A 10,146-nucleotide genomic window follows, 5' to 3' on the forward strand; every position below is an offset into this window, starting at 1 on the left:
CAAGGGGGACGACCAACGCTTGCATATCTCGGGAGATATTTTTCGTGGGAAATCGCGCAAATCCCGCTTTATTGAAAATAAAATCCGATTTTTTGGGAACAAAAAAGGCAAAAAACTAAAAGTATTACGGAATGTTTTTATCGTGAAAATAGGCAGTGAAGAAATGAAAGTAGATGCCACGTGTAGATGAAAAGCTGGAAGATCTCCGAGCGTCCTTTCTCGTCAGTTATGCCATCTCGAGGAAAATTCATCTAAGAGGAATTTGCTGAAAAAATAATGTAAAACTAAGTTTATCCAACAAAGCTTAATTATATTACTTACAAGTTACAACACAACACCTAATTTGTTTGATTTTTTCTGCTCTGCTCAATTTCAAACACGAAAAGATTTTCAAAAATGGCGCTACCTCGTGCATCACGTAAGCCTACTATAGTAACTGAGGACTCGGTTTTAAATGTACCGACATTGGTAAAATGAATTACAGAACACGGTTAAAAATATAGAAGTGTCTACGACAACCGGGGAGCTCGGTAGTTGACATTTTTGACTTTTCTTTCTACAGAGCGATCGGTGAACAATATTACAGATGTCAGTAATTTTCCGACTGTTAGCCGAGCTTCCGTAAAAAATATTTTTTACAGGATAAAATCAGTAAAAAAATTACCGAGCTGCAATTATGAATTTAAGTGTGATATCTCCTTTGTCTATACTTCTATAGACCGTTCGTGATGAAGCCCAACGGCTACTCAGTGACTTTCTCTTTGGATATCAGATTGATCAACAATTGGAATCGGTCCAAAGATCTGTTCTGTTGCGCTGTTATTAGTGTAGTGTGTTTGAACATGGCAACACACACTTTTATTTTGTATGGTTACTGTGAGCTGCATTGATGCTCCTGCGATACAGTGACGGTCTTGTGTAAGGCTACACCCTACTAGGGAGCCCTTCTGAATCCTTCCAGCGATTCATTCAGAATCCTTCCAGAGATTCTTTCAGGGTCCCTCCTGTATTTCGTTCAGAATCCGTTCGAGGATTTAAATTCTATCCGAAATGGTAAGAAAAATATTTTGAGCTTTTTAGTTTAATGTCTTCACTTGTCATAAGACGTGTTTGTATCTTCCCATTTAACTCCACCACTTAAATGTACCTTGACAGATACGTACTTCGACCTCAACAGTAAGGTTGTCTACAGTGTCTCGTACTTAACTCGAATTCTTATGACAGAATCTTCAGAATCCCTCTTGGAATTTGTGCAGAATCCCTCCTGGGATTCGTGCAGAATCCCTTCTTGGATTCGTGTAGAATCCCTTCTGGGATTCGTGTAGAATCCCTCCTGGGATTCGTGCAGAATCCCTCCTGGGATTCGTGCAGAATCCCTACTGGGATTCGTGCAGAATCCCTACTGGGATTCGTGCAGAATCCCTCCTGGGATTCGTGCAGAATCCCTACTGGGATTCGTGCAGAATCCCTACTGGGATTCGTGCAGAATCCCTCCTGGGATTCGTGCGGAATCCCTTCTGAAATTCGTGCAGAATCCCTTCTGGGATTCGTGTAGAATCCCTTCTGGGATTCGCGTAGAATCCCTTCTGGGATTCGTGTAGAATCCCTTCTGGGATTCGTGTAGAATCCCTTCTGGGATTCGTGTACAATCCCTTCTGGGATTCGTGTACAATCCCTTCTGGGATTCGTGTACAATCCCTTCTGGGATTCGTGTAGAATCCCTTCTGGGATTCGTGTAGAATCCCTTCTGGGATTCGTGTAGAATCCCTTCTCGGATTCGTGCAGAATCCCTACTGGGATTCGTGCAGAATCCCTACTGGGATTCATGTAGAATCCCTTCTGGATTCGTGTAGAATCCCTCTGGGATTCGTGTAGAATCCTCTGGGATTCGTGTAGAATCCTTCTGGGATTCGTGTAGAATCCCTTCTGGGATTCGTGCAGAATCCTCCTGGCATTCGTGCAGAATCCTCCTGGTATTCGTGCAGAATCTCTTCTGGATTCGTGTAGAATCCTCTGGGATTCGTGCAGAACCTTCTGGGATTCGTGCAGAATCCTTCTGGGATTCGTGCAGAATCCTTCTGGGATTCGTGCACAATCCCTTCTGGGATTCATGCAGAATCCCTTCTGGGATTCGTGCAGAATCCTCTGATTCGTGCAGAATCCTCTGGGATTCGTGCAGAATCCTTCTGGGATTCGTGTAGAATCCCTTCTGATCTCAGAACCTTCTGGATTCGTGCAGAATCCTTCTGGATTCGTGTAGAATCCTCTGATTCGTGTGAATCCTTCTGGGATTCGTGCAGAATCCCTTCTGGGATTCGTGCAGAATCCTTCTGGGATTCGTGTGCAGAATCCCTTCTGGGATTCGTGTAGAACCCTTCTGGATTCGTGTAGAATCCTTCTGGGATTCGTGTAGAACCCTTCTGGGATTCGTGCAGAATCCTTCTGGATTCGTGCAGAATCCCTTCTGGGATCTGTAGAATCCTTCTGGGATTCGTGCAGAATCCCTTCTGGGATTCGTGCAGAATCCCTTCTGGGATTCGTGTAGAATCCCTTCTGGGATTGGTGTAGAACCCTTCTGGGATTCGCAGAACCCTTCTGGGATTCGTGTAGAATCCCTTCTGGGATTCGTGCAGAACTCTTCTGGGATCTGTGTAGAATCCTTCTGGGATTCGTGTAGAATCCCTTCTGGGATTCGTGCAGAATCCTCTGGGATTCGTGTAGAATCCCTTCTGGGATTCGGGTAGAATCCCTTCTGGGATTCGTGTAGAATCCCTTCTGGGATTCGTGTAGAATCCCTTCTGGGATTCGTGTAGAATCCCTTCTGGGATTCGTGTAGAATCCCTTCTGGGATTCGTGTAGAATCCCTTCTGGGATTCGTGTAGAATCCCTTCTGGGATTCGTGTAGAATCCCTTGGGAAGATCCATTAATTACGTAACGCAAAAATTGGGTATTTTCAACCCCCCCTCCCCCCTATGTCACACTTTTTGTATGAAGCGTCTGAAATTTTTGTATGGATCGTCACACTTCACCGAACCCCCCCTCCCCCCTCTAAGCGTTACGTAATTTGTGGACGTTCCCCTTCTGGGATTCGTGTAGAATCCCTTCTGGGATTCGTGTAGAATCCCTTCTGGGATTCGTGTAGAATCCCTTCTGGGATTCGTGTAGAATCCTTTCTGGGATTCGTGTAGAATCCCTTCTGGGATTCGTGTAGAATCCCTTCTGGGACTCGTGTAGAATCCTCTGGGACCTCGTGTAGAATCCTTCTGGGACTCGTGTAGAATCCTTCTGGGATTCGTGTAGAATCCCTCCTGCGATTCGTGCAGAATCCCTTCTGAAATTCGTGGTAAATCCCTTCTGGAATTCGTGCAGAATCCCTCCTGGGATTCGTGCGAAATCCCTTATGAGATTCGTGCAGAATCCCTTCTGGGATTCGAGCAGAATCCCTTCTGGGATTCGAGCAGAATCCCTTCTGGGATTCGAGCAGAATCCCTTCTGGGATTCGAGCAGAATCCCTTCTGGGATTCGAGCAGAATCCCTTCTGGGATTCGAGCAGAATCCCTTCTGGGATTCGTGTAGAATCCCTTCTGGGATTCGTGTAGAATCCCTTCTGGGATTCGTGTAGAACTCCTCTGGGATTCGTGCAGAACCCTTCTGGATTCGTGCAGAACCCTTCTGGGATTCGTGTAGAACCTTCTGGGATTCGTGCAGAATCCTTCTGGGATTAGTGCAGAATCCTTCTGGGATTCGTGAAGAATCCTTCTGGGATTCGTGCAGAATCCTTCTGGGATTCGTGCAGAATCCTTCTGGGATTCGTGCAGAATCCTTCTGGGATTCGTGAAGAATCCTTCTGGGATTCGTGCAGAATCCTTCTGGGATTCGTGCAGAATCCTTTAGGGATTCGTGCAGAATCCTTTAGGGATTCGTGCAGAATCCTTTAGGGATTCGTGCAGAATCCTTTAGGATTCGTGCAGAATCCTTCTGGATTCGTGTAGAATCCCTTCTGGGATTCGTGTAGAATCCGTTCTGGGATTCTTGTAGAATCCCTTCTGGGATTCGTGTATAATCCCTTCTGGGATTCGTGTAGAATCCCTTCTGGGATTCGTGTAGAATCCCTTGGGAAGATCCATTAATTACGTAACGCAAAAATTGGGTATTTTCGATACCCCCTCTACCCCGTATGTCAAACTGTATGAAGCATCTGAAAATTTAGTATGGGTTGTCACACTTCACTGAATCCCCCCTCTTGGCGTTACGTAATTTGTGGACGTTCCCCTTCTGGTTCGTGTAGAATCCCTTCTGGGATTCGTGTAGAATCCTTCTGATTCGTGCAGAATCCTTCTGGATTCGTAGAATCCCTTCTGATTCGTGTAGAATCCTACTGGGATTCGTGCAGAATCTTTTCTGGGATTCGTGCAGAATCCTTCTGGGATTCGTGTAGAATCCCTTCTGGGATTCGTGTAGAATCCCTTCTGGGATTCGTGTAAAATCCCTTCTGGGATTCGTGTAGAATCCCTTCTGGGATTCGTGTAGAATCCCTTCTGGGATTCGTGTAGAATCCCTTCTGAGATTCGTGTAGAATCCCTTCTGGGATTCGTGTACAATCCTTTCTGGGATTCGTGTAGAATCCCTTGTGGGATTCGTGCAGAATCCCTTGTGGGATTCGTGCAGAATCCCTTGTGGGATTCGTGCAGAATCCCTTGTGGGATTCGTGCAGAATCCCTTGTGGGATTCGTGCAGAATCCCTACTGGGATTCGTGCAGAATCCCTACTGGGATTCGTGCAGAATCCCTACTGGGATTCGTGCAGAATCCCTTCTGGGATTCGTGCAGAATCCTCTGGGATTCGTGTAGAATCCCTTCTGATTCGTGTAGAACCTTCTGGGATTCGTGTAGAATCCTTCTGGGATTCGTGCAGAATCCTCTGGGATTCGTGTAGAACCCTTCTGGGATTCGTGTAGAACCTTCTGGGATTCGTGCAGAATCCTTCTGGGATTCGTGTAGAATCCTCTGGGACTCGTGTAGAATCCTTCTGGGACTCGTGCAGAATCCCTTCTGGGATTCGTGTAGAATCCTCTGGATTCGTGCAGAATTCCTACTAGGATTCGTGCAGAATTCCTACTAGGATTCGTGCAGAATCCCTACTGGGATTCGTGCAGAATCCCTTCTAGATTCGTGCAGAATCCCTCCTGATCGTGCAGAATCCCTCTGGGATTCGTGTAGAATCCTCTGGGATTCGTGCAGAATCCCTAATGGGATTCGTGCAGAATCCCTAATGGGATTCGTGCAGAATCCCTAATGGGATTCGTGCAGAATCCCTAATGGGATTCGTGCAGAATCCCTAATGGGATTCGTGCAGAATCCCTAATGGAATTCGTGCAGAACCTTCTGATTCGTGCAGAATCCCTTCTGGGATTCGTGCAGAATCCTCTGGATTCGTGCAGAACCTCTGGATTCGTGCAGAATCCTTCTGGGATTCGTGCAGAATCCCTTCTGGATTCGTGTAGAATCCCTTCTGGATTCGTGCAGAATCCTTCTGGGATTCGTGCAGAATCCCTTCTGGGATTCGTGCAGAATCCTCTGGATTCGTGTAGAATCCTTCTGGGATCTGTGTAGAACCTTCTGGGATTCGTGTAGAATCCCTTCTGGGATTCGTGCAGAATCCTTCTGGGATTCGTGCAGAATCCCTTCTGGGATTCGCAGAATCCTTCTGGGATTCGTGCAGAACTCCTTCTGGGATTCGTGTAGAATCCCTTCTGGATTCGAGAATCCTCTGGGATCGTGCAGAATCCCTTCTGGGATTCGTGCAGAATCCCTCTGGGATTCGTGCAGAATCCTCTGGGATTCGTGTAGAATCCTTCTGGGATTCGTGCAGAACCTTCTGGGATTCGTGCAGAACCCTTCTGGGATTCGTGCAGAACCTCTGGGATTCGTGCAGAATCCTTCTGGGATTCGTGTAGAATCCTTCTGGGATTCGCAGAATCCCATCTGGGATTCGTGCAGAACCTTCTGGGATTCGTGCAGAATCCTCTGGGATTCGTGCAGAATCCCTTCTGGGATCTGCAGAATCCTTCTGATCTGCAGAACTCCTCTGGGATTCGTGTAGAATCCTCTGGGATTCGTGCAGAATCCCTTCTGGGATTCGTGCAGAATCCTCTGGATTCGTGCAGAACCTTCTGGGATTCGTGTAGAACCCTTCTGGGATCTGTAGAATCCTTCTGGGATCGTGCAGAATCCTTCTGGGATTCGTGTAGAATCCCTTCTGGGATTCGTGTAGAATCCCTTCTGGGATTCGTGTAGAATCCCTTCTGGGATTCGTGCACAATCCCTTCTGGGATTCGTGTAGAATCCCTTCTGGGATTCGTGTAGAATCCCTTCTGGGATTCGTGTAGAATCCCTGCACTAATCCCAGGAGGGATTCTGCATGAATCTCAGGAGGGAGTCTGTACGAATCTAAGGAGAAATTCTGCACGAATCTTAGAAGGGATCTTGCACGAATCTCAGGAGGGATTCTGCACGAATCCTAGAAGGGATTTTGCACGAATCTCAGGAAGGATTCTGCACGAATCCCAGAAGGAATTCTACACGAATCCCAGGAGGGATTCTGCACGAAACCCAAGAGGGATTCTGCACGAATAAAAGGAGGGATTCTGCACTAATCCCAGGAGGGATTCTGCACGAATTCCAGGAGGGATTCTGTACGAATCCCAGGAGGGATTCTGAACGATTTCAAGAATGGATTTTGAACGAGCCTCAGGAGAGATTATGAACGAGTCCCAAAAGCGATTCTACACGAATCCCAGGGGGATCCCGCCTGGGATTCGTGCAGAATTTCTCCTGTGATTCGTGCAGAATCCCTCCTGGGATTGCAGAATTCCTCCTGGGATTCTTGCAGAATTCCTCCTGGGACTCGTGAATAATTCCTCCTGGGATTCGTGCAGAATTCCTTCTGGGTTTCGTGCAGAATCCCTTCTGGGATTCGTGCAGAATCGCTCCTTGGATTTGTACAGAATTCCTTCTGGGATTCGTGCAGAACGTTTCCTGGGATTCGCGTAGAATCGCTTCTGTGACTCGTTCATAATCTCTCCTGAGACTCGTTCAAAATCAATTCTGAAATTCCTTCAGAATCGCTCCTGTGATTCGTGCAGAATCCCTCCTGTGATTCGTTAAGAATCCCTCCTGTGATTCGTTCATAATTTCTCCTGAGACTCGTTCAAAATCAATCCTGGAATTCATTCAGAATCCCTCCTGGAATTCGTGCAGAATCCCTCCTAGGAATCGTGCAGAATCCCTCCTGGGATTAGTGCAGAATCCCTCCAGGGATTGGTGCAGAATCCCTCCTGCGAATCGTTCAGAATCCCTCCTGGGATTCATGCAGAATCCCTCCTGGGATTCGTGCAGAATCCCTACTGGGATTTGTGCAGAGTTCCTTTTGTGATTCGTGCAGAATTCCTTTTGGGATTCATGCAGAATCCCTCCTGTGATTCGTGCAAAATCCCTTCTAGGATTCGTGTTGAATCCCTCCTGGGATTCGTGCAGAATCCCTCCTGCGATTCGTTCAGAATCCCTCCTGAGACTCATGCAGAATCCTTCCTGGGATTCGTGCAGAATCCCTACTGGGATTCGTGCGGAGTTCCTTTTGGGATTCGTGCAGAATTCCTTTTGGGATTCGTGCAGAATCCCTCCTGTGATTCGTGCAAAATCCCTTCTAGGATTCGTGCTGAATTTCTTCTGAGATTCGTGCAAAATCCCTTTTAGGATTCGTGTAGAATCCCTCCTGGGATTCGTGCAGAATTCCATTCATATCCATTCATAGATTCGTGCAGAATTCCTTCTGTGATTCATGCAGAATACTTCCTGAGGTTCGTGCAGAATCCATCTTGATATTAGTACAAATACTCCCCATTTTAGCTAATGCTATTCTCCATTCAGCTAATCCCTTCGAGGATCCAGAATCTTCCTGAGAATTCGTTCATATCTCCTCTGAGGTTTCGTTCAAAATCCTTTGAAAGTTTTTTCGAAGAATCATTCAGAATCTCGCCAGGGATTCGATCATTAGCACACATTATTTGTTTCATTAGTATTTTTTTCTTTATTAAAGAGGCTTTCAGCTCTTGGCTGGTTCACCTCTGAGTTGTTTCATTAGAAAGCGAGGTTCATCTCTAAATTGGGCATAAAAACTGTTTAAATATAGATACATAAGCTCTGAATAACAAAAATTTGGTAATTCATATGTTCTATCCAAAAATTAATCACAACATACAATGCAAAATGCAACTCTGCTTTCTATTATCCCTTTGTCCCAAGCTTATTCACCTCATCAGCATTGTGGCCAAAAATTAACACATCAAAGAGCCATTGAAAGCGCATTCATTTGACGTATTTGGCATTGTTCGACTATTTGCCCAGAACCAGTGCAAATTATACCTTTTTGGCACAAGCCTTCCGACGCACTTTTCCATCGAGCAAAACTCACATAGTCCGGGATGATGAGGCACATAATCCACCACTGTCGGAACGACAAATCATTCCATTCTCATTTAAATTCTCCGTTCCGGAGCCTACCTCAATCGAACTTACATCCGCGTAACGGGGATTTGCATCTTTTTGAGGAAGTTACTTTTCTTCTCATCTAGTGCTGCTCGCTGCGTGGAATGAATGATGCCTGCATGAACAAGCGTCTTTGTCATGTGTGAGAAAGTAATTTCACTTTTTCTTCGGGAAGGGAGGACTACAGGCACTACGGCTTGGTCTGTACGGAAAGTATGAGGAAACAACGAAAGAGAGTTTAATCAACTTCCGCATGTCACGTGTGAAACTTCACCTCTTCTTTTTGTCCGCGCGAAGAAGGCAGCGTGAGAAATTTGAATGAAGGGTTACTCATGATGAGACCGTCTTTTGCATCGGGAAGAAAGGGGTTGTTTCGGAAAGATTTTCGAATGGATAAAAACGGATGTTGGATGACACAACAAAGAATGGAGAAGGCCTTTTATTTGTAGGATTGAGTGAAAAGTGCCTGCTTGTAATCTTTATGCTAATCACAAACCAGCAGCGTATAGACATATCGATTTCAAACTTGTCATCTCATTTGGAAACAATTAGGAATGTTTTATGAGTTCTCACGATCCCGAATGTTACACCTAACGAATTTCGGTGTCAAAAAATCAGCGTTGGCTAACAGAGTTTGTATTTTCCGACGCACCCCTGGAGCGAACTCACCGATATTAAAAGATCCAAAATTCAAATTAAATTATGAAAGATTCATCTAAATTGGAATTCCTGCTACGGGACGATGACGAGTGCAGATAAGCGAGCCCCATCAGAAGGCCTCGCTAAAAGGACAAGAAATTTCCACATACCTTCTCCACCTTTCGACTTTTCAATCACACAAATACGTAAAACGAAAAAAAAAGATAATAACAAGCAAACGTTCGTCTTCTAGCTGCTGTTGCTGACAAAAAATTCAAATGCACCATAAGTGTAGCAGTAAAAGTTTGGCGAAGGAATATTAATTTGTGCTCGACTCGTAGAAAACACGTGGATCACACATTGTTTATAACCGATCGTCGATTAATTGGAGCCTTAAGGGGTTGTTGGTTCACTGCTATAATACACCTGGTTTAAAATGTCGAAATCATTTTCTTTTCCTAACTACGGCCGTGATTTTCTTCCCGGTCTTTCAAATTCGCATCTATAGGGATCAGTACATGGTTGCGGTGACGATAAAGCGTTTCTTAAGGCCATCTGGAGAATGTATTTAAGCTGCCATCTCCCACACATCTTTTTGAAGCGACGAAGCTCGTCATCCAAGCCCTCTGAAATCCCTACCTCCAGATAGGCCACGGTTTCTATAACAATAAATATGCGTCGTCAACAAATTCCTTTCTTGAGTCCGCCATCGGTAGCGGGCGAACCACCCACTCTATCCGCCACGCCACGTTGGGAACAGAGAATTTCGGATACTGGACGAAAAAAAAGTATAGATAAAGCTGAGCCTATAGAAGTGTGCTGCTGCTGCTGCTTGCGCAAAGGCGAATCCAAAGCACGTCAAGATTAATGAAAAACATGCCGGCTGTCGTCGATTTTTTTTTTTGGTTACTTGAAATTTTACTTGGACTGATATAACCGAAGGTAGCTTCAAAGAATTTC

Source organism: Armigeres subalbatus, chromosome 2 (assembly GCF_024139115.2).
Source record: "Armigeres subalbatus isolate Guangzhou_Male chromosome 2, GZ_Asu_2, whole genome shotgun sequence".
NCBI classification, from domain to species: Eukaryota; Metazoa; Arthropoda; class Insecta; order Diptera; family Culicidae; genus Armigeres; species Armigeres subalbatus.